At 24.9% G+C, this 24,811-nt stretch overlaps 1 non-coding gene across 1 annotated transcript; it reads right to left on the bottom strand.

Annotated features, from left to right (window-relative positions):
- Positions 1-348: 348 nt before the first annotated feature.
- Trnam-cau (transfer RNA methionine (anticodon CAU)) lies at positions 349-420 on the bottom strand. Its single transcript has one exon. It is a non-coding gene; the product is annotated as a tRNA-Met (tRNA).
- Between the last annotated feature and the right edge of the window lie 24,391 nt (positions 421-24,811).

Here is a 24,811-nt window from a genome sequence, read left to right as displayed (position 1 = left end):
GCTCATTTGACTCTATCAAAAAATACGGAACACAAAAAAAAGGGAAAATGAATAAAATAATCGTTTTTATTAAAATATGTAACAGGATGGAGCATGATATCTGATCTAAAGCATGCCATTTAAATTTTTCTGGGACAAAAAAAGAAAATTTTCTTTCATCTAAAAATTATTTTTTTTTGTTGCAGACTTTAAAATTACCTGAAACAATGCGAAATGGAAACCGAAGGTTAGGAATTAAAAGGGATTCTCGTTGTGGTTGCCTAAATATATCCATTTGTGGGTTGGGATCGTATTTTGTCTCCTTTTTGGAATTTATGAGAATTAAAGATTTTAAAGGCAAAAAAAATCTGCCCCGACTCAGGATCGAACTGAGGACCTTTAGATTATGAGACTAACGTTCTGCCACTGAACTATCGAGGCAGTTATATGCATTGGTAGACGCTGTTCGTTACGAATGGAATTGGAAGATAAGTTTAAATTATATAATTTATGGGAAGTGCAAAAATATGAAATTTCTTATCAAGAGAAATTATTTTTTGTGAATTTTTGTGACAAAATATTTTAAATTTTTAATTTACTTTAATTTGAAGGTCAAAAGTGATAAGATTTTTTAAAATTAATTTAATAAAAAATTATTCGTTATTTAAAACTTAAAAAAAATAAATTTTAGCATTAAAAAAAAATAAAAAATTTAAATAAAATATTTATTAAAGAATTTTAAGTTTAAAGATTAAAATCCAAAAAAATTTTGCAAATTTTTTTTTTGTGAAAAAAAATCTTAAAAAAATTTAAAAAAAAATTTATTAAAGAATTTTAAGATTAAAATCTATAATTTTTTGTGAAATTAATTAAAAAATTAATTTTTTGTGGAAAAGAAATTTTTTAAAATTTTCTGAAGAATTTTAAGGTTAAAGATTAAAATCCAAAAAATTATGCGAAATTTATTTAAAAAAAAGTTTATTAATAAATTTATTTAAATATTTTAAGTTTGAAAATTAAAATCCAAAAATTTATAAAAAATTAATTAAAAATTGATTTTTTTTTTTGTGAAAAAGAAAAAATCTTCTGAAGAATTTAAAATTTCAAGATTAAAATATAAAATAATATGTCTGAAGGAAAAATTATTTAAACTTCCTCAAAATTTTCACTTTTTCAAGCTTCAAACAAAAAACGAATTTTCACCTTTAAAAATATTAATTTTTCGTCGAATAAATTCGTTGAACAAAGAAAAAAGTTACAGTGCCCTTCATTGAAGTTTGAAAGTTTTTTACAACTTTTAACTTTAATAAATAAAAACAAAAACCCAACTTTCTCAATTTTTCCTCCTCTTCCTCCATATTTTCACACTCTTTTCACAAAAATTTCCCGACAAAGTCTTTAATGTTATTCCGCAAACTTTTCTTTCGAACCAACAACCAAATATTGCACTTAATAATGAAGCCATCGAATATTCAAACAATAATAAGTAATAAATCATTAGTGTTGCGGCTTTTCGCACCCTCTCGAGCTAAAAATAAATTTAGAGCACCAAATCACAACAAAAGAAGTCATTTTCTCTCAAGTCAAGTCTTCGCACGGGGGATGAAGTGTGCTAATTAGATTCTTTCAAAACACGAAGAAAAATGATGAAAATTTCCATGTGTGTGAGGGTATGTGTCAATTATGTGTCATTGCTCTCTTTCGAGTCAGTAAACACACACAATAAACTTTTTCTGTTAGTTTAGAATAAAATAACAACAACAACAAGGAAGAACTCCTTAATGATCCTATTTTATTTTGCATTTACCAGCTTTTACTTAGGCGAAAACCGCAAATACATAAGTTAAAATAAAATCAATAGGCAAAATTTTCCGAAGGTAAAATATTTTGTGTATTTATAAGAAAATATGCTGAAACTACTCCGCAGAGACTTAACCCTCCTCCCATGAAATTAAACGGTGTGTGTGTAGGAGCAAAAGACGACAACAACGACATCGAAGAAGAAGTAAAAAGGGATTTATTCGCATTTTTAAGGTACAAGTCCTTGAATTAAAGTCTGGGTGTTGTTGTGTAATTTTTATTAGGAGATATCTCGTTAAAACTGCTGTGTATCGATAAAGTAGAAAAATTACATTTTGCATCATGAAAAATTATGCGAGACGTTAAAATAGTATATTTTTTTTTGTATATTTTAGAAAAAAAATTATTCAGAAAAAATTATTTTTTTTTAAATTAAAATTTGGAGTTTATTTGAATTTTATAATGAAATTTTTATTAAAATTTGATAAAATTTTGAATTTTTTTTTTAATTTTTTTAATTTTTAAAATTTTTCGTTTTTTAAGTACCTACTTTTTTTCTTATTTTTCAAGAAAAAAATATATAAAAAAAATTGTTCAAAAAATTTTGATTTTTTTATTTAAATTTCAAGCCAATAATGAAATTTTCGTTAAAAATTTATTATAAAGAAATTTTAAAAATTTAATTTTTATTTAATTATCAGGAGCAATTTTGCTAATTAAATAATTTAATGTATTAAAATTTTATTTTTTTTTCAATTTTTTAATCAATTTAATTTTTTTAACTTTATAAAAAATAAAATTTACGTTTAAAATATTATAAAATTTAATTTTTAATATTTGTTTGCTTGCAAGAAAAAAATTGAAAAAAATATTTAAAAAAAAAAAAAAATTTTATTAACTTTTTTATTTTATTAATTTATTCGAGTCTTATATATGATGAATTTTCATAAAAAAAAAATTATTAATTTTTTTTTATATTTTTTAATTTTTATTTAAATTTTATTTTAATTAATTTAAAGTAAAAATATGAATATAAAAATTTAAATTAACATTTTTTATTTTTTATTTATAGATTTAATAAAATTAATAAATTTGTAGTAGCAAGCTTGATTAAAAAAATTATTTAAAATTTTTGATTTTTTTTTTAATTTTTATTTATAAATTTTTAACATTAAATTAATAAAATTAAATTAAAATTACGTTGATAAAATTAATAAATTTAAATTTTTTATAATTTTTTCAATTTTTTTATCAATTATTTTTTTTTAATTTTTATAAATTTATATTTTAAACTTTTTATTTATTTTTTTATTTATTTTTTTTTTTCGTAGCTTTAACTTTTGTAAATGAAATATTTTAAAGAAAGTCAAAAAATCTCTCAAAAATGGAAAATTCGAATCCTTTGATGTCAAATTCAAGAAAAGTAAGGGCGAAACGTCATTTCTTCACAATTCCTGCCAAGAGTTGAATGTGTCGCAAAAGACGGGGTAAGTAAGCTCAGTATTTAATATAATAATTGTACACAATGTGACTCAGGCACGCTTATCTTTAGAGAAACATAAACATTTATTATACACATTTACGTCTTTCGATGGCATTTTAATTACTCTAATGGGAAGTGCTTCGTCGTCGTGCGTTTTTGTTGTCTTAAAGCGCGCACCGAAGACGCCAACGAGCATTTTTCCCTGATAAAAGATTTATGTGCCAGATAATCAGACTGCTGTCACAAAATTATTATAATTTCGGTTAATATTTATTTCTTTGCCAACATTAATGCAATTTTTGACGACGACAACGACACGACGTCTAAGCAAATGCTTATCACGTCCCCGAAATATGAAAGAGATTAGTAACATTTTGTCGTTCAAACTTTAATAATATCACTAATGTGATGTAATCTCATAAGATGCATGCCTTCGTCTCATCAGAAAAGTGGCATCAGGAAAAATTCTGTCATCTTGATGATTGCTCTGATCCGTTATTATCCGATAAAATTATGATTTGAAACATGTGCTGACAAACAAAACACGTTTTACTCAACACGAAAGGTCACGTGAATCTAATTGACGTCAATTCCTCGCAAAAATATTGTTCTAACGGAAGATTAATGAATGTCTTCGCACTCCCATCCACGCAACAGAAGAAGATATTTTAATGTTGCGGTTATGTAATGAAATTCAAGGTTTTTGTATTTGACTTTAGAAAATTTCGAGACGAAGAAAACTAATTTTGCAAGTTTTTCCTCATGTGCGGTTCGAATTACGGAAAAAAGGATTTTCACAGCACACGAGACATGTTTATGTTTGTTTTTTGTCTAATTTCGACATCGAATGCTTCGAACGAAGAAATTAAACAGAAAGAAAGTAGGTTGAGGTTTATATTGGATTATTCGATATTTATATTGGATATTGGTGGTTTATGTTTGCTTCTATCAACTTATTATTAGCAAGTTTCATTACTTTTACCGGAGTTTGAGTTTGGTCCGTTGGTTGGTTCGGCAAAAGATCAAACTATGAAGATATTAAATTTCACAGACGTTCGTTGAGAAACTTCAATTTTATCCAAAGGGCAATTTTTCTGTACAACATGAGAAAATGAGATTCGATGTTACTCGGAGAAACAAGTTGTAAATTAATGTAAAGGGGTAATTTCATCTTCAAAGCAGTGCAAAAGAGAGTTCTGAAGTGAGTATCATGTTCAATTGCAATAAAAAGTTTAATGAAAAATGATGAAGTGTCTTCGTTTTCGTGATTTTTATCTTTTTTTTTTTGCAGATTTGGTACAAGATAAGGACTTAAATATTAACTTCTGAGCGTCAAAAGAGATGAGAAATGGAAAATTTAAAAAAAAAAACTTATTTTTGGTCAAAATTTTCTTCGTTTGAATCAATTAGGAAAGGTAAGTTTTCTTAAAATTGAAATTTAATCAATTTATTCCAATTAATTCAAACCAAGCAAAATTATATTTTTATCAAATTTCAACTAAAAATCGAATTTTTAAAAAAATATTAAAAATTTAAGTTTTTTTTTTATTTCTTAAATTTTAAATTAATTAATTGATTCAATTTTAAATTTGATTTTAATTAAATTTAATAAAAAAAATTTGAAAAATATTAAATTTCAATATAATTTTTTTTTATTAATCGAATTTTAAAAATTTAAAATGATTTTTTTTAAATAATAAATTTTAAATTAATTAATTTATTTTATTTTAATATTTAATTTAATTTGACATTTATTTTAATTAAATAAATTTAATTAAATTTTTTTAAAAAATTATTTTTGTTTTTAATCGAATTTAAAAATTTTTTTAAAATTTTAAATGAATTTTTCAAAGTTAATAAATTTATTTTATTTTAATTTATTAAATTTAAAAAATTTTTTTAATATTTAAAAATTTAAAAAATTAAATTTTAATTTAAATGAAAAATTAAATATTATTTTTTTTAATTTGAAATTAAATTAAAAAATTAAATTTTATTAAAAACTTTGAAAAAATATTAAATTTAAATATGAAAAATTATTTTTTTTTTAAATCGAGTTTAAAAAAAATATTAAAAATTTTAAATAAATTTTTAAAAATTAATAAATTTCAAATTAATTAATTTATTTTATTTTAATTAAATAAATTTAATTAAAAACTTGAAAACGTATTAAATTTTAAAACACAAAAATTATTTTTTTAGCAAACTTGCTTATACAAATTAAATAACTAACCACAAAAAATTAAATTTTAGCCTCAGAATCGTAAATTTCATGAAAAAATGTCAAGAACCGCTCATTAAACACACCTCAGTTAACAATTTCCGTGTAAGAACACTCTTCACAAGTTCCATAAGTGGCCAATTTGTTATCAAAACAGATCCCAAAAAAATAAAATATCAAAGCTTTTGAACAAGTACTCTACTTAAGCGATATATTTAGCGCATAATAATATTTAAAAAGAACACAAAAAAGACAAAAAAAAATTCTTTCCTCTCTCCTTTCAATTTACACCAAGATTAACACACTTATGTCATGTCCAAAGGTTTCCTTTCGCAAGAAAAATTTAAAATATTCATGCAAACGGCATCAATTCCCCCCTTGTCGCTTGAAACACTTTAAAAAAAAGCGCCGTAAAAAAAGAACAAATTTAAAGTACGTGTACTTTAGTTTTTTTTTCCTCTTTTTTTGGGAAGCAAAGAACACGCTACTAGATTATAGTCCATAAACAAACTCGAGGGCAAGTAATTTTCTTCTGCATAGAAGAAGAGGAGCAGTAATAAAAATTATACATGTTACTTTTTCACGCAGGTAAAATCTAATTTACTAAATACAGACCATGTTTAACTAGCATAAAAATTTAATGACTTCATGGAGAAGCGGCTGACAGGATGTGGTGTAAATTTGCTTCATTATTAAAAAAAATTAACGATACATTTTTACGCTTTGCTCGGCGAGTCACATAGGCACACACCCCGAGTCTTGCGCTAATCTACATAAATTTTAACAATATTATGCTCTTCTAGTACTCTCTTGAGATCAATATTAGCATCGTCGTTGTTGGCATTAGCACCACATTCTTCGAGATTTTACAAATATTTTTTTTTTTTTTTTGAATTTTTTATTTAAATAAATGAACAAAATTACGCGGTGCGATGCTCTCGCGAGTGAATAATAACAATAATAATAAAAATTCGCTTGATGACGAAAAGGCGGTTGTCACAGTCTGATATTGTTATTCAATTCGATTTTTTTTTCAGCACGGAGTAATTTCCAAACAGCAGGGTGACGGGTTCATATGTAAAAATACAAGCTGAAGAAACGCATAAATTTCAAATTTTATGCTGATGTATATGTAATTTTTATATTTTCTCCGTTTTCTCATAAACATCTAATATTCAAAGAGAAAAATCGAGAAATCATAAGCATAGCAGGTGTTACACGTCATTTGAATGATAGTGTTAAAAATATTTTTCGTGCATTAGTTTCCTCAGCTTTGTCTTGTGTTTAGAAAAAAAAACAGCACACTCAGACAGTGTTATTTAAATTCGCATTTTCCAAAAGAGACAGAGACGAGAAGCTGTTTCAAGGCAATATTTCTCGTATTTTATGAGGTTTTAAGTCTAAGAAGATGTTAAACGAGTTTATAATGTCTCGGGGTTTAAAGTTCATGCGAACGAACAAACAGCTTTAAATATTTTGCTGTGTTTTTCGTTTCAGGGAAAAAAAAGAGTTCTTGGGGTGACGAAACCACGAAAGAAAGAAGGAACCACAAAGCCAAGATATGAAGAAATATACATCTCGCAGTAGGAAAATTATGCTACAAGGCATGGTAAGAAAATTGAGAATTTTCAGGAAAAAGTAAATTTAAATTTTCAAGGAATTTTTTTAAAGGAAAAATATTTTTATTTATATTTTTTTAGATAAAAATTGAAAATTCTGTGAAAAAAAAATTAATTTTTCAAGAAATTTTTTAAAGAAGAAATTTTATTTTTTTTTTAAGTTTTTTTATTTAAAGTTTTTAAAATTTTAAATTTAATTTTAAAAGAATTTTTTTAATTTTTTTTTTAAAATTTTTTATTAAAGAAAAAAAATTAATTTATTTTTTTAAATTTTTTAAAAAAATTTTTTTTTAGAAAGAAATTAAAATTTAAATTTTTTAAGAATTTTTTTTATTGTTTTAAAAAAAATTTAATTTTTTAATTTTTAGAAGAAAATTTAAAAAAAATAATTTAAATTGTCAATGAATTTTTTAAAGGAAATACATTTTATTTTAAAAAATTTTATTTTTAAAAAATCAGAAATTTTTTAAAAATATTAAATAAAAAATTAATATTAAGAAAAAAATATTAATAAAAAATAATTTTATGAAGTAGAAATTCTTAAAAAAATTGGGAGATAATTTTATTTGAATAAAAAATTGAAACTTTTGAAGAATTTTTTTTAAAAAAAATTTGAAAAACGAACAAATTTTTTTTATAAAGAAAACGAAAAAGTTGATAAATATTTTCGCTAAAAATTTCAAAATTTAAAAAGAAAAAAATCTCAATTTTTAAAACATTTGTCTGAAAATTTTTCAAAAATATTTTTTTAAAATTTCTAACATGTCTCTTAAAAATTTTTAAAGTTGAAAAACATGAATTTCTCGCATTTTTCGCACACAATAGACGATGACGAGATGATAAAATAACAAAAAACGGACATATCTGCCTTCACTGATAAATAAACACATAAAATTGTCTCCGAAAAAATAAGTCTAGATATTTGCATTATTTGTTCTGTTACTTAGTTGACTCCCGCATAGCTTGCCAAAAGGAAGGCATTTCGTATTCACAAAGAGGACAAATGTCCCCTTTTTTGCATAAGACCAGAGACACGAAGAAAAAAATATATTTATAACACAGACTGTCACTTTGTAACAACGTATCAATAAATTTTGACAAATTATCCCAACTCTCGGGATTATGCATGTAAAAAAAAATAGAGAAAAATACATGGCACGACTCACTGGTCAACAAACATATCGTCAATGGAATGCAAAATGACGTTTACCCCGTTCGATTCTTTTAAGGAAAAATGCTTAGGTCAACATCCCATTTTTCTTTTCAATTTTCAAGACGTCGAATGTTTGCCTTTTAAAAATAATAATAATAATATCTCCTTATCGGGCGATGGTGAATAGGATTTCCCTTGTGGATTTCCGAATATTTTGATCCTTTTCAATTTCAATATTCATATCACAAGTGTCACATATTGAGCATACGATAATAATTTATAATATTCAAGAATTTATTTGTCTGACGTGTCCTAAATTTTTTTTCAGATTTTTTTCCTTCGCCTCATATGTTGCACTTCGTCCCTGAGCGAGCAGCGAAAGATGGAATTTTATTTATTTTTCTTGAAAAATCAAATATTCGGGACAAGTTAATGTATTCATATTTCATGCGGTTGATTTTTCGCAGCCATAAACATTATCTGACAATCTGTGGTGCTGTAGTTTATTGAAAAATGTTACAAATTTTATGAGAAGTTTCTTTTTTTTCGGCAAGGAGGATTTTTAAGTAGATACATGGAGAAAATTTATTCCCTTCATCTCATCAGGAGATATTTGCATAGAAATGTCTAAACAATGGGTTTGTGGTCTTTTGTTGATGATTGTAAGTGATGCTGACTTGAATTTCGGATGAAAAACCGAAGGTGAGTGTCGAATTTTAAATTTGTAAAAAAAAGTTTTGCTGTTTTATGATTTTTGTGTGTGAAAAATTATTATATCGTTAGAGATTATGTAAAAATTTTTTTTCTTTTGATTTTGAATTGAAAAATAATTTGTTTGAGGTTTTATGGAAAATTAGTGTGAAATTTTTACAAAAAAATTTAAAAAAAAAATTAATTTTGTACATTTTGAAAAAATTTTTTTAAAATGAGCGAAAATTTTTAAATGAGTAAAAAATTTTACGAAAAAAAATTATCAATTTTTTACGTTTTAAAATATAAAAAATCCATTGAAAATCAAAAAAATTGCAGATGTTCAAACTTAAAAGATTAAAAATATATTTTAAAGAACATTTTCATGAAAATTTAATTTTTAATTAAATTCTCATTGAATTGTTTAACTTAAAAGTGAAATAAAAAAATTAAATTTTTTAATTTTTTTAAAAATTACAAACTTTTTATATTTTTTATTATGAAAATTTAAAATTTTTTTTTGAAAAAATTATTTTTCAATTTTGAATGAAAATTTAAAAATATTTTTTACTTTTTTTAAAAAAAATTTTTTTTTGAAAAATTTAATTTAAGGACTTCAAGAACTTCAATTTATCAATTTAATTTGATATTTTTAATTTATTTTTAATTTATAAAAAAAATATTTATAATTTTTCTAAATTATTTTTTTTTGTTTATTAAAATCTTCATAATTTAAAAATTAAAAAATATAAAAATCGTAAAAATAAATATTTTTCGAGAAAATTTTAGCTACCCAATTAAATTTTTATTCAAAAAAATTTTTTTTTCAATTTAATTTTAAGAATTTTTTAATTTTAACCAAAAAATTGTTTTTTAAGTAAATTTTTAATTTTAGAAAATTTTTAGAATTTATTTTAATTTAATTTAATTAAATTTATTTATTTATAATTTTTTTTTTAATTTTTAACTTTTTTACTTTATAGGTATCCAATTTAAGAAAATGAAAATTTTTTTCCATGAAAATCTTTAAATATATTTTTAATCACTCCATAAATCCACAATTTTTCTAACACAAAAAATCCTCTTGGTTGCATTAAATTTCAATACATTACATTTTCTTCTCACGACTCGTTATGTCGCACATATTTCGCATTTTCCTTCTTTGGATATTAATTGTTTGTGATTAAAATCTAATTAACCATAAATATCTCTCTTGTCTCCGAACTTAATTAAAAACAAAGTGTGGCTGTGCCTTGTACCGCTATGTTCGCAGAGAAACGTGAGATGCCTAAATTGATTTGTAAACGACTTCCCAAACACCTTCTTAAAATATATTTTTCCCTTTTTCCTTTTTTTTTGTGTAATTTGCCCCGAAATATGCTCCCCTGAGTTGATTCAGAGAAAAAGAGAAAAAAGTGCAGTTTTTTCTTTTGTTTAATTAATAAATCATAAAAGACGGCTAAATTACCCGTCAATCAAATTCACACAAACGCAAGCACACAAACCAATATTATTAATAATAATTCTCTGTGGAGAAAATGTCTTCGTCATATTACGTAAGTTTTTCTGCGGGAGTGCAAAAAAAAATATAGAGTTCTAATTTTTTTTTTTTGCGAATATGAATTTGTCAGGTCATATAAAAATGATGATGAATAACGTTCGGATGGAAAAAATATTGCGTACAATAATTAAGCCACAGGAAAAATTGATTAATGGTTCAGTAATTTGTCTTGCGATAAAATATTCGGTGTTGTTCTGTTGTGGTTAATTTTTTCTCCGTCTCTTCCAATATTTTGCTCTGATGGCAAATTGATTGCTAATCCCGATATATTTACATTGTAAATTGCTGTTAATACAACTTGTTTGATTTATTTAACAATTTTTCAAATTTTTTAATTTCTTTTCAGGCCGACGACGAGTGATGGATGACTTTGCGACACATCTCCAATGCAATGAAAATTGCGCTTTAGATGAAATAAGAATTCCAAACCAAGCAAAAATGAAAAAAAAAATACAACAAAGCGTTAATTATGTAGTGCTTGATTTAAAACTGAAGTGCATAAGTATTTTTCATTTGAAAGAAAAATAACAAGAATTTAATTAAGGAGGCTTGCAGTTCCCAGAGCTACACGATCAGGCTGCTGTAGCGGCACGAAACGCCCTTTACACGCAAAAACAGTGCGCGCGCCTTCGCCTTTCATTTGTAGTTCAAACTGTTGAATACCGCCTTCTCGCACTGTGCACATACCTTTACACTCGTGTCGTTTTGTTACACAGCAAAAAATTACCGACGGACAAAAAAAAAGTTATAGCTATAGATTTTGTCTGGAAATCTTTTAATATTACTCAATTGTTTTAAAATCGGATGAATTTGTCGTCTAAAAGGAAACCTCATTAATTCATACTAACTACCTACCTACCTACCGAAATTTCTTGGCTTTGACGATATCGATTTGCCTAAGACACGAACGATTAACCGAAAACTTTAAAATAAATGGCAAAAGTATTACTAATGACCCGACACTCATATTTACAATTCTTAACCAAACTTGTCTCTGTTTGTAATTAAATGCACGACGAAGGAGGAAAGGGTGATGTAACGAGAAGATAATAGGACCAAAGGGGTCAATTTAGACATAAGAAGCGAGAGATGGGGAAATTTTAACAAAATTTAACCCACATTGTCAAATGCACACACACACAACACATCCGAAAATTTTAGATTTATTAAAACTTCGGATACATAAAGGTTTTTAATCATATTACGTCAAGCTGTCCCTTAATGAAAATGTATTGAATGCAAAAGGAAAATGTTAAAATTTCTTTTTTTTTCTGTCGTTTCGACATGGCAACGAGGAAAATCAAACGGTTTGTGATAAAAATTCAAGGCGAACATTTTACAAGGAGAATGTCTACAAAGTTTTTGGTACAAGTTGGTACTTTTGAGAGTGCACGAAAAGCTGAAAATTTTGGGAATCCGTAAAAGTAGAGTCTGGAAAGAGATTTTTCGAGTGTTTAAAAGTGAAAAATTGGAAGGATTCCATTTGAAATGAATTATTTTGAAATTTTAATCCGTAATCTCGAAGAATCAAAGGTATTAAAAGTGACTTTTTTAAATGACCGAACAAAGAAAATTTTAATCGTTGAACTTTTTTTGCAACTTTCAGTTTTATTCAACTCTTTAGAAAAAAAAAGTTCAATATCATCATTGAACAACTTTGTGAAAAAATCAATTTTTCTTTTCTTTAACCTTGTTTAGGTAAGAAAAATTACTCATTTCATGCCAAAATTCAAGTTTCCTTAAAAAAAAATAAACTTTTTAAATTTTTTGTGTCGATCAATAAAAAAGTAAGTTGGTTTTCAATTAATTTTTAAAGAATTTTAGAAAGGCAAGAACCTACCGAAAGTAAAAACTTTAAAAAATAAAATAAATAAATTTTGTAAAAAAAAAACAAAAAACTACAGGATTATTTTTAATAATCTAATACTTTAATAATAATATTTTTAATAATTTTATTATTTTAATATCAATAATTTTTCAATAAAAAAAATTAAAAACTTTTTATTTTAATAACGAATTATCAACTAAAAGTTATATTTTTTGATAAAAGTTAATCAATTTCATATTTTTTCTTTAATTATTGAAGCTGTTTAAAAATATTTTCTTTAAAAAAAAATTATTGGAAAAATTTTTACATATATGGGAGATTTTTTACCAATCGAACTTAAGAAACCCTATTTTGAAAAATTATTTTATTAATTAATATTTATTAATAAAATAATAATTAATAATACTAATAATTCTAAAAAAATTCTTGTATAAATGTGATAAAAAATAATTAAAATATTAATTAAAATAAATTAACAAGAACTAAATTATACTTAATAAATTTTTTTGTGTAAAAATAAAAAAATTAATTTTAATATTACAACTATTGTTAAAAATTTTTATAATTTTAATATTATATTTTTTTTTTTGTTTTTCAAGAAAAAAAATTTTAGACAAATATCTAACATTATGTACTTAATTTTGAGCATTAGTAATTTAATTTTGATTTTTCATATATTTTTTTTAATTTAAAAATAAATAATTTATATTTTATTATTTATTTATTTTATTAAATAATATTATTAATATTATAATATTATTAATTAATATTATAATTATAATTTTATATCTTATTTTTATAAAATAATTATAATTTATTATACAATAATTTATTTTAGAATTAATTAATTATTTTTATCATTTTTATATAGTTTTTTTTTAAATTCCATGAAACTATGAAATTTTATATTCAAATATTAATTTATGCACTTTATTACATCAAGAACTAATAGCATGACAAAGCATATTAAGAAAACACACAAAAAAATCAATGAACAGAAAAAAATACAAAACGCAAATTTCCTTTAACAAAAAAAAAAAAAACAATTTACAACAGGAAAAAAAAAACTTTTTTTAAAAAATGAACATTATAATTTAATTTAAATGTTTCCATTTTTCAAAAGTATAATTAGCACACGACAACAACAATAGAGTACTTTTCCTCCTGTTTACTTACATCTACCAATGATTCCTTCTCTACCCCATAATTATTTGTTTAAAGTGTGGTCACTAAGTTTAATGATAGATAAACCACAAAAAAATGTTGTTCTACACTCGATACATGTGATTATTAATTTTATTACTTGTAGCAAGTAGTAAGGTATCATTACCGTTTTATGATATGATAGAATTTATTGATTTTATTCCATTAAAGTTCCTTCATTTAAACATGTGTGAGACCGTAAGGAAGACATTTGTTGAGTTGAGTGCTTTTTCCTTAATGTGTTTGTTTGTTTGGTCGGCAACGTTTCCCTTTTTTACTTAAAATTTTCTGTGTGTGCCTTTGTTTTCTTTTTCATCATATAAAATAATAATAATAATAAAAAGGCTGGAATCAGAAAATGAACAGCTAATTTATGTATCTTTCGTCGAAAATTGACAAAAGCTCATCAACCTCATCATCCTTCGTTTCGTTTCCTTATGGGTTTCCCTTTAATTCGTTCTACCTTTCAGCACGTTTCTGATTTTACGTGATGATTTTACCTTTTTTCGTCTGTCGGTCAGAATCTGCCTAAAACAACAAAACAGGCAGATTTTGTACATATTTCGCATGTAAAGTAATATCATTATCACCTAATGTATTAATCAAGTTCGTTCCATTCTTGAGTATTAAAAATAGATGCGTATCTCCAACATTTCTCTCTGCATAAGGGCTTTGCCAACCAAGGGCGGATCCAGGGAGCTCTGAATAAAAATTTTTTTTTTGTCAATTTTTGGGCCTTTTTTGTAATTTTTAGTACATTTTGAGTTGAAAAGGGGGCGGGGGGGAGGTCAAATCCATAAAAAATCGTCAATTTTCGGTTTTTTTTTTTGTCAATTTTTGGGCCTTTTGGGCCTCCCCTGAATCCGCCCTTGTTTCTAACAACATTATCATTCCGCATGCCGCTCTTCTCTACCCTTTCAACGATACCCTCATGTTATAATCTCTTCATTTGAGTCGCTGGGTACACATGTGTACGCAAAAAAATACGAAAGATTATCCCTCAAAATTAAGATTCAACTCACATCAATCAAAAAAACCTTCAAAAAGTACCTTTTTCGTCTTTTTTGTTTGTTTTTGAAGCGGAAATCTACCGTAGATGCCGTGCTTTAAAACAAACAGCTCCGTAAATGACGCTCATTTCTTATCATTTATCAAACATTGGCAATACATCAAAATGTATAAATGTATATTTATTTACGGGAACGATAAAAATTGAAATAATGGCATGCAAAACGATACGAAATTGCCGTAAAGTGACGGAGAAAGAGAGAGCGAAAATTGATTTGTATCAATATCAATATAATTTGAGTGTGACGGGTGATGGTGCGGTTGATATTTTGCGGCAAGCGGTTTCAAATTTTGATTGTCAAATCAAAACAAAATTAACGCGACACTCACTCCAAACTTTTATTAAAAATTTATTTAAAAACTTTGATATATGTCAAGGTCGAATTTTTTTTTATTATCTTTTTCACTGCTTTTTTTCGCATGTAAAATATTCTAAACACCCCCTTTGAACTAAAACGCGAGCTTCGGTAGCGTATGTGTATTCCGACAATAAAACATTAGCCGTAATTGATTCCATAATAAAGGGTTCTCGAATGATGTGATGATGAAAAAGGGGGAAAATCGACGGAATATCGACATGAAAGCTAAACATTTTTTTTTAAATTGAAATGTATCTTAACACAACAGAAAAAAATAAAAATTAAAGTTAAAAATATGCTAAAAAGTACATAAAAATTTACATTGGCAGGAGATATTTAAATACTTGCTCGCCAATTTGATTTGCTCAGTGGAATTGTGTAAGAAAAATATTTTCTTTACGATTTTTTTTTGTGTATTTAAAGATGATGAAGAAGAAAAATGAAGAGAGGAAAAAATTAAGCATGATGAATAAAAGTTGAGGAAAAAATTCTTTAAAATAACTTTTAAATTGGTCTTACAGAATAACGATGGAGAGTAAGTAAGTAAGTAGTAGACAAAGGCAGAATAGTCGGGCAAAGCGCCTTTATTCTAATTTTCGTTTTTTATTTTAATTTTTTTTTTTGTTAATGATGTTAGAAAATGTAAATTAAAGCGCATTTTTATTATACAAATAATTAAAAATTAAATAAATTTAAAAAATTTTTAGAAGAAAATATTTATTTTAAATTTAAAAAAGTATTTTTTTGTACCATAGATGGCGCTGTTAAAAAATCAAATTTAATTTTAGCTTCTTTTTTGTATAGAAAATAATTTAAAAGCTTAATTTTACCTTTTTTAAAAAGTTTTAGTCTCATTATATTGTAAAAATATTTTTAACTAAATTTAAATTCTTTTAATTTTTTTTAGACAATAGATGGCGCTTTTAAAAAAAATTTTTTACTTTTTTTTTAGAGAAAATAATTTCAAAATTTTTCAAAAGTTGAATTTTTATCTTTTAAAACAATTTTCGGTCTAAATATATTCTAAAAATATTTTTAATTAAATTTAAATTCTTATAAAAATAATTTTAGACAATAGATGGCGCTGATAATATAAAAATTATCTCTTAAAATACTGCAACAAAAATTAATTCAAATTGAAATTTTGCATTCAAAAAACATATTTTTAATATTTTCGTATGTTTATTATCCGTAAAATTAATTTTATCGTTATTTAATAAAAATAAAGCGCCATCTATTGTTAAAAAATTAACAAAATTAATAGAAAATTCCTTTAAATCTAAAAATTAGTTGGTAATTTCCTTTTAAAGTACATCCAATGATTTTTTAAAAACTTTTTAATTTCACTAACAAGCAAAAGTACTTTAACTAATATAAAACATTCTGAAACAGTTAATCAAAAAATCAAAATGAATAATTTAAAAGAAAATTTTCTTCTTCCTCTGAAAAATAAAGGATAACCTCACAATAAACTAACGACAAAATCTCTTCCTTTCAATAATAATTTTTAACGACTTTCAACTCATTTACAGACCATCGTCTCCGAGAAAATCTTTTGAGAAAAACATATTTTCATCGCGCCAACAGCTTTGTTACAAAGAAGAAGACAAGAAAAGGAAAATCAGTGATTTGATAAATTTTCGATTCATTCATTGACAGCTTTAGGGCACATCTGCTTGTTTTTCCGTTATTTAAAAATAAACACTTGACTAAACCTCTTTAAAATTTTGCACTGTGCACAAAGCGACAGACTTCCTGACTCAGCAAAAATCTGTTTTCCGCATTATTTTTCGAAAAAGCGAAATTAAAGAAGGGAATCTAGTCTAGCATATTTGAAAGTAAAAAAAACACTTTGCACAACCCAGATAAAACAAATATCATTCATTGATCTAATTAAAAAGGAGGTTTGGACAGAATATATATTTTTTTTGTTTTCATTCCAGAATGAGAGGAAAAAAAAGAGGAAAAGAGAAATTTCTTTTTTTCTTTAAAGGAGGGTGAAATTTTTACATCGGCAATCTTAAATAAGCATTTTTATTATTATTATTACTATTATTGTCAAAGCTACTTTAATTATTATGATTCGACATTATTATAAGATGAAATCACATCGTGTCGTGATTTACATTTAGCATTGTAAATAAGATTAGGTGCCCGAGAACAGATAGAAAAATAAAAATAAAAAAGAACAAAAGAGAACACAGGAAAAAATACGGAGGAGAGAAAAACAAATAAATTATTATAAAAAATACATAAATCAATAAAACACATTTCCCTTGTCTACTTACCGGGAATTTTGTGTGGAAAAATATACAAACTTCATAAATCAATTAAATCAAAGTTACTATGTGAGAGAAAAATTTGTAGAACGGCCTTTTAAATATGATTTGTGGAGTGTTCGGCAAGACATTATTATTATTAAAAACACAAATTTAATAAAAATATTTTTTGAATTATGACGATTCTAATAGTATAAATCCAGCAGATAAAATCGCACGTGTCTCTCTCTTGAATAATTCGTCTAAAAACGGCAACTAATTGAGTATTTTATTATGAATCTCCTCAAACTTTACTAATGAAACCAATATATTGTTTATTTTTTTACGTTCCAAAAAGAGTGAACGAGGAGAAATCTTTTAAGAGCTTTTGTGTGTCAAATTCCCCCACAGATTATGTAATGAATGAATGATAATACAGATATAAACTCCTCTCGACGTTGCCTGTCCTCTCATCACGACATGATGGTCACATTCGCTGAACCGTATTTTTGTTGTCATATGTCACGTGTGTGAGTGTCTTCATTGTGTATTTATTCGAAAACGAAGCCGGGAAGTCGTCAAGGAAGGGACAATGTTGGAAATTGTCTCCCTTGGTCACGAAATATTTATTAAGGAGCAAATTAATGACACTTCAGAGGGGATTTTTGGGAAAATTTTCTCATTAAGAGATATTTTTTGAAATTTTTTTTAGAATTTTTTATCAAAAAAAAAAATATTCAAAAAGTTTTTTTTTAACTAAAAGCATTATAAATTTTTATATTTTTAAACTTCTGATCCTAAAGTTTTTTTTAAAGCTTCTAAAAAAAATTTTTATAGATTTTTTTTAAATTTTACTAAAAATGATGTGAATTTAATTTTTAGAAATAATTTTTTGACTTCGTGAAATAATAAAAAATTCAAGTAGGTGAAAATTTTTCATTTTTCGAAATATTTTTCCTATTATATTTTTTTATATTTTTCGAAAAAGATGATAATTTTAAGAAAATTTACTCATAAAGAGACATTTTATGAAATTTTTTTAAAATTTATTATCAAAAAAATTTTTGAATAATTTTTTTAAAATAAAAACATTAAAAATTTTAATAGTTTTTGATCAAAATTTGACCGAAAATTGATATGAGTTGAAAAAATTATTTAACTTTTGAACCTAAAATATTTCAAAAAGCTTCTGAACGAAAATTTTTTGATAAAATATTTATAAATTTACCAAAAATAATGTGAATTTCATTAATAAAACTAATTTTTTAATTTCAAGAAATAATAAAAATTTAAGTTGAATCGAAATTTTCAATTTTTTTAAAAATATTTTGTCTCTCAGTATGACTCACATGACATTAAAGAGCTCCAAAAGAGCAATTTTTGTTCATTTCATGTAAAATTTCAAGCTTTTTACTAAAAATATATCAACAATTTGTGCCAAATTTCGCATTTTGACATAAAAATCATTAAAAAAAATTTAAAAAATAATTTTTCTTCATTTAAAGTCAAATTTTAATTTTTTTAAAATTATTCAAGGCAGAAATTCACTTAGAATAACCTTCAAAACTCATAATAAAGCCCAAAACCTATCTTTTTATCCTCACTTTTGACCTTTAACTTCTTAATTTCATTTCATTGACTCCCATTTGTAAGCTTTTTCAGCTTCATCAATCACAAAAACCCCTCATTGTACCATTCATCTCCATTAAAAAGCCATAAAAACCTTCAGACTGTCGGTTGTCGCGGTTGCTGTTTATTTCCATGCCATCGCAGAGAGGATCAACTTTTGACAGTGAAGTGTCCTTAACAAACTCCTCACATTGGGAGACACGCAGTGAAAAGTACAGTCAACAAAAATCAAATTTTAGGAATGTGTGAAGTGAAAAACAGGGTGTCACAAAAGACATTTTTCTTAATTTTTTATTTTTTTCCAAGAAAAAAAATTATTTAAATTTAATTTTTAATATTTTTAAAAAAAATTCAAAAAAAATTTTTTTTAAGGAAAAAATTTCGAAAAGTCACCCTGTAACACATCCTTATATTTTTAACATCAACACAACATTATGTACATGTCCAAATGTCCTAAATTGTCATCACTTGCTTTGTCTCTTGAGATATTCTTTTGTCGTTGATCTTCGTTTCATGTTTTATTTAAAAATTATGTGCGTTGCCGACTGCCGAAAAAAAAATTTTTTTTTTCATACACGCAAAATTTAATGTTCAATTTTCGTTGCCGTTCTATTTATTTACAACGAAACCCGAAAAAAAGTACAAAAATACTTTAAAGGCACAATGTACAAGGGGGAAATTTTGTGTAAACAACAAAAAAAAAGTGAAATTCTGTTTGATTTAAAGTGCGGTCTAACTCATTCTTTGTACTTTTTATCCGTTTTTCGGGTGTATTTTGTTAGGTAAGTTAGTTAAAAAGTCGCAAGGTTAAATTTTATTCCTTCTATTAAATATTCAGTTTTATGAGTGTGTAAGGATTTCGTTCGAGATTAGCTATTAAAACCTTATTACGGAGAAAAACATCAATAACAACGGCTTTGATTTGCTATTTTATCCCTTTTTTCGCCTATTTACGTCGCCCGTATGTCGCTTTTTGTGCAAGCTAAGCCAAACTATTATAATGTAATAAGCAAATTCCATTTATATTACATGAGCATTACTCGTTCACATGAGAAAAGACGTCTAAGACGAAGACACAAAGCAATTTTCTAAAATAATACAACGCGAAATGTGTTCTTTTCGTTCTTTACTATTATTATTATCCCGAAAAATAGCAACTACTAGTAAAAGTACGAGTACGCTTCATGAAATACCTTTTAAATTTATATATGATTGTTAAATGTTTTGTGAACAGTTTTCCTTTTATTATGACTCTCGCAGCAATAAGTAACATTTGATTCCTTTGTACTCTTTTTGCGAGGAAAATCCGGATAAAAATTGGATATCTAAAGTTATTTTATTTTTGTTTTTCAATCGACGACGAGAGTACGAGAATATTGCATCGACGTAATAAAACCGAAATCTAAAACTTCCTTTTTTTATCAGGAAAAACATCCGAGTAATATCTTCGGTAGTACAACATGTTAGCGAGTGAATTATTTTCAGCTTTTTATTGAAATGGTTTTTTTATTTTTTTTATTTTCGTGAAAAATGATTGTTTTCCTCGGAGTCTATCAATTTTTCGTTACAGTTGATTAATTTGAAAGCGATTGTTGGGAAATTTAGTTCAGAAACATTTTCATTTTTTTTTATTCATTTAAAAAAAAATTGATTTTTTATACAAATATTAGGTAAATGATTTTTTTACAAAAATTGAGTTTTTAAATTATTTTAAAATTTATGTTGATGATTTGATGCAAAATGTTAAATTTGAATCGATTTTTAGTAATAAATAAATTTTTCTTCATAAATACTCAGATAATTTATTGAATAATTTTCAAAAAAAGGCAAAATTTGTTCATAAAAAATTAAAAAAAAAAAATTTTTTAATTTAATTTTTTTGAAAACATAATTTTTAAAAAATAATTTTTCAAAAAATATTTAAAAAAGTTAAAAATTCAAAAAATATTTTCTCAAACTGAAAAATATCTTGAAAATTAAAAAAAAATTATAAAAATTTAATTTTATTTTAAATATTTTTTTTATTGATCTTATTTTATTTTAAAGTTTAAATTTTTTTAAAAATATATTTTTTTATTAATTTGTATAATTTTTAATTTAATTTAATTTTTTAATTCAAAATAGTTAAAAACTTAAAAAATATTTTCATAAATTGAAAAATTTCTTCAAAATTGAAAATTAAAAAAAAATATATGAATTTTTAAAAAAATCAATTTTATTTTATTTTTAACTAAATTTAATTTCATTTTAAATTTTATTTTTTTATAAATGAATTTATTTTTTTTTTAATATTTTTTTTAATAATTTTATTTTAATATTATTAAATTTTTAATTTTTTAGTATTTTTTTAAACATAACAAAATTTCTTATTTATCACTTTTGAGATTTTTCCAATAAAAAAAATTATTTTTTTTCTTACTCCAAATTTGTAACTTATTTGTATCGGAAACCAAAAATATGCACATGTTAAATTTCTTGTCTCGAGCAGCTTCAATAACAAAATTTTTGGGAGTCTATAAATCTTTCCACTTATCTTGAGTTTGCATCTTTTTGCAACAAAATACGAAAAATATAACGCAAAACTATCACAACAACCCACGATATATCATTCAAAAAATAAATTTTCCTTCGAAGCACTTTCATCTCAGTTCCCTGATGCTTGATGATAGAAAATGATAAAAAAGTTCTATTTACTCTTTACTTGTCTCGGAAAAATGTTCCCGAAAAAACGGAGAGAAAAAAAAGGTATTTACGCAAAATTTTAACTTGTTCAAAAAATAAATACACTCGAGTCGTAAATTACACACATTCATTTAAAAATTGTCTTTCAAAATTAAAGGCATATTAAATTGAACTCCACAGGGAATATTCACCCTTAATTATATAAAACGATGTAATTAAAGGCTCTTCGAGACAACACAACACAGAAAAATATTAAAGAGGAAATTTTTCTGTGATAAGATCAGTCAAAACATTTTTCTTCTTATTATTATAATTTTAACTGGTATCGATTTTGTCAATTATCGTCATTATTATATTAGGATATATGCCTTTAATGTAATATTATCGTCGTCTTCGTACAAAAACGGGAGAATGGAGGAAGAAAGTTCGCTATTAGAAGATAATTATAATTACTCTTGATCGTATGATAGGGAAAAAACGGAAGATGCTCAATGTTGTGACGAATTGAAAAATCGTGTATCCCCCTCTTCATCTCGAGTTTCGCGTTCAGTGATGCAAAGCGACGATGGAAAAAGTGTTTACTCGAAACGCGCGCGAGGAATTTCGTCAAACGACACTTTCTTTGAAACGACACAAAAGCACACAATAAAAAATAGTCAAATATTTCGTATAATTATGATTATTTATCTTGATGAGAGAAAGTAATTAAAGATATTTTCGGCAGTAGATTAAAGGAGGACACACAAGATGAATGGAGTACACTGGCTTTTATAATGATTACAAGTTTAGTAGTGATTATAGTCTTAATAAGTGCCTATTCAGTCGTTTTTTGGTGTGACATTAAACGAATTATTATAATGGGGTTTAGATTAGCAAAATCAAGGAGTCAAATTCCGACGAGGAGGGAAGAAAAACGCATGTTTGGTCCAAAAATCCCCATGAAAATGAATAAAACATCGCACAGTCACGTTGACAAACATCATTTACATTTCAATCTTTTGTTTCCGACTTGACGGAATTTATGAATGAACAAAATGTTTCGACACATTTTTTGTGTGTATGTTCTCGGAATGTAAGGATTCTCATATTTTTTTCATTTCTTTTCATAAAACGATATGAAAGAAATGTGTGTGGAAAAAACGTTTAACGTCCTTTGGGAATTTTTGAATAGGCATAAATGATGGGGGCGTGACCAATTAGAGGAGGCGGCGAGTGAAATGTGAGCAACACAAAGGTTAAGGATTATTTGTTTTTATTGATAAAGTTTATCAAGGCGTCTTTTGTTGTGCGGAAAATTGATTTTATGTGGTTTTGTGAGAGGAAATTTCGTTCAATTCATCATTTTTCGTGACCTTTGATGCTCATATCTTTGAATGGAATGAGTTCAAAGGTTAAAAGAAGTGTCAATAAAAATACTTTTTTGGAAGATTTATGAACATTTCAAGATTTTGAAGGACTTTCTGTCGAAATTTGATGGAAAATTGGTTTAGCTTTTAATGATAAAAGCATATGAGACAAGGCAAAATGATGAAAATTATTCCAAAATGCTGCCCAAGAGTTCTTTCTTCATTTTTATCTTTGAAAGAACCTAACTAACCTGAGCTGATAAGCACTTTTCGTATTTTTCCCTGAGAAAACTTAAAAAACTACCTAACGCTCTATAGCAGAATCCCTTAAAAACTATTGGAGAACACAATTCTCGTTACAAAAATAATTGAAGCTTTCCCTGAATTTAAGAAAAAAACTTTCCCTATTAGAGCGACACTGCTCTAAACTTAAATCTAGCTGAAAAAAACTTATGAACTACCCTAACAACGAAAAGTGCGAAGAAATTTCTGACTTAAAACTAAAAAGGTTCAAAAACTTACCCATTTTTGTCGATCCATCGTTGATTTCGTCGATCACATTGATTTCCATCCTAAAACCATCCGAAAGCTTCAATTTCCTAAAACAAAAAAGATTTTCCAAACTCTTTACGACGACGAAAATCGCCGCAAAGAGTTTCAAATTATAATATATTCTCTCAAAATTGATAACTTACCCTAAAATTTTTACGATCATCTCAAGCGTCAAAATTGCCATGATCAATATCTCCTTTTTTGTTGTGAATTTTCCTTTTTTTCGCTGATCTCCATCATTTCCTGTTAATTTCCTCCGTTTTCTTCCAATTTCTATTGAGAAAATTATTAAAAAAGGCTTTTAAAATGCTCAAAATGTGAAAATTTAAGCAACCTCGTGTTAAGTCGCTTTCAATCCAAAATCCAATATGGAGGCTATAGGCCGATACAAATATCAAAAGTGTTTCTGGTTTCATTAAAAAATAGGACAAACCAAATTATGAATTTAACTCTTTAGTTTTTAGAAATTTATGAAAATTCTAATATAAAATTCGAAAATTTAAAGTTAATAAAAATGGAAAATTTTTATAATTCAAAGAAAATATTGAAAAAAAAAAATTATTAAAAATAATAAAAAAAAAATTGATTTTAAAAAAAATGTTAAAATATGAAAAAAAATAAATTTTAAAATAAAATTACCTTTTTTTTGTAAAAAAATCAAATAAATAAAAAAATAATTTAATTTACGAAAAAGAAAAATAATAAGAAAATATTAAAATAAAAAATTATTAAAAATAAAAAGATTTTTTTGAAATCAAATTTAAAAAAATTGTTAAAAAGTAGAAAAATTAAATTTTGAAAAAAATTACCTTTTATATAGAAAAACCTTCAAAAAAATAAAAAAAAATTTATCCATTTACAATCACCTTTATTGATTTCAATTTAGTTTATGATAATAATACTTATCGAACATTGTACATATCACGTTTTAATACTAAAATGACAATTGCAACAAATGGGCATCCTCAAAAATGCGTTTTAATTTTATGTTTTTTTTTAAATTTATTTATTTATTTGGTTAATAAGAGTTTTCTTTAAACGTTTTTTTTTTTTATTTATTTATCTTTTTATCCAAATATTCATTCAATCTTCGCGTATTTTTTTACTCCTAATATATGGCAGCCTGTTACAAAAAACAGCTTTAATTTTTTTTTCTTACTTTTACTTCAGAATGGCATAAAAATTTTACTTTTTTAGAGATTAACTTTAATTTTATTTATTTTTATTGTATTTTTTTTGTATCACATCGGATACGCGCATACGACATTCATCATTTTATTTTTTTTTTAATATTCTTAGTACCCATTTTTATTACTTTTGGGATAAGTATGAGTATAGAGAACAATTTCAAATCAAAGAAATTTTTTTAAGTAGAAAAAT

Source organism: Culicoides brevitarsis, chromosome 3 (assembly GCF_036172545.1).
Source record: "Culicoides brevitarsis isolate CSIRO-B50_1 chromosome 3, AGI_CSIRO_Cbre_v1, whole genome shotgun sequence".
Lineage (NCBI taxonomy): Eukaryota > Metazoa > Arthropoda > Insecta > Diptera > Ceratopogonidae > Culicoides > Culicoides brevitarsis.
Note: the sequence above shows the minus strand (reverse complement) of the source record. Positions and strands in the feature narration are given on the sequence as shown.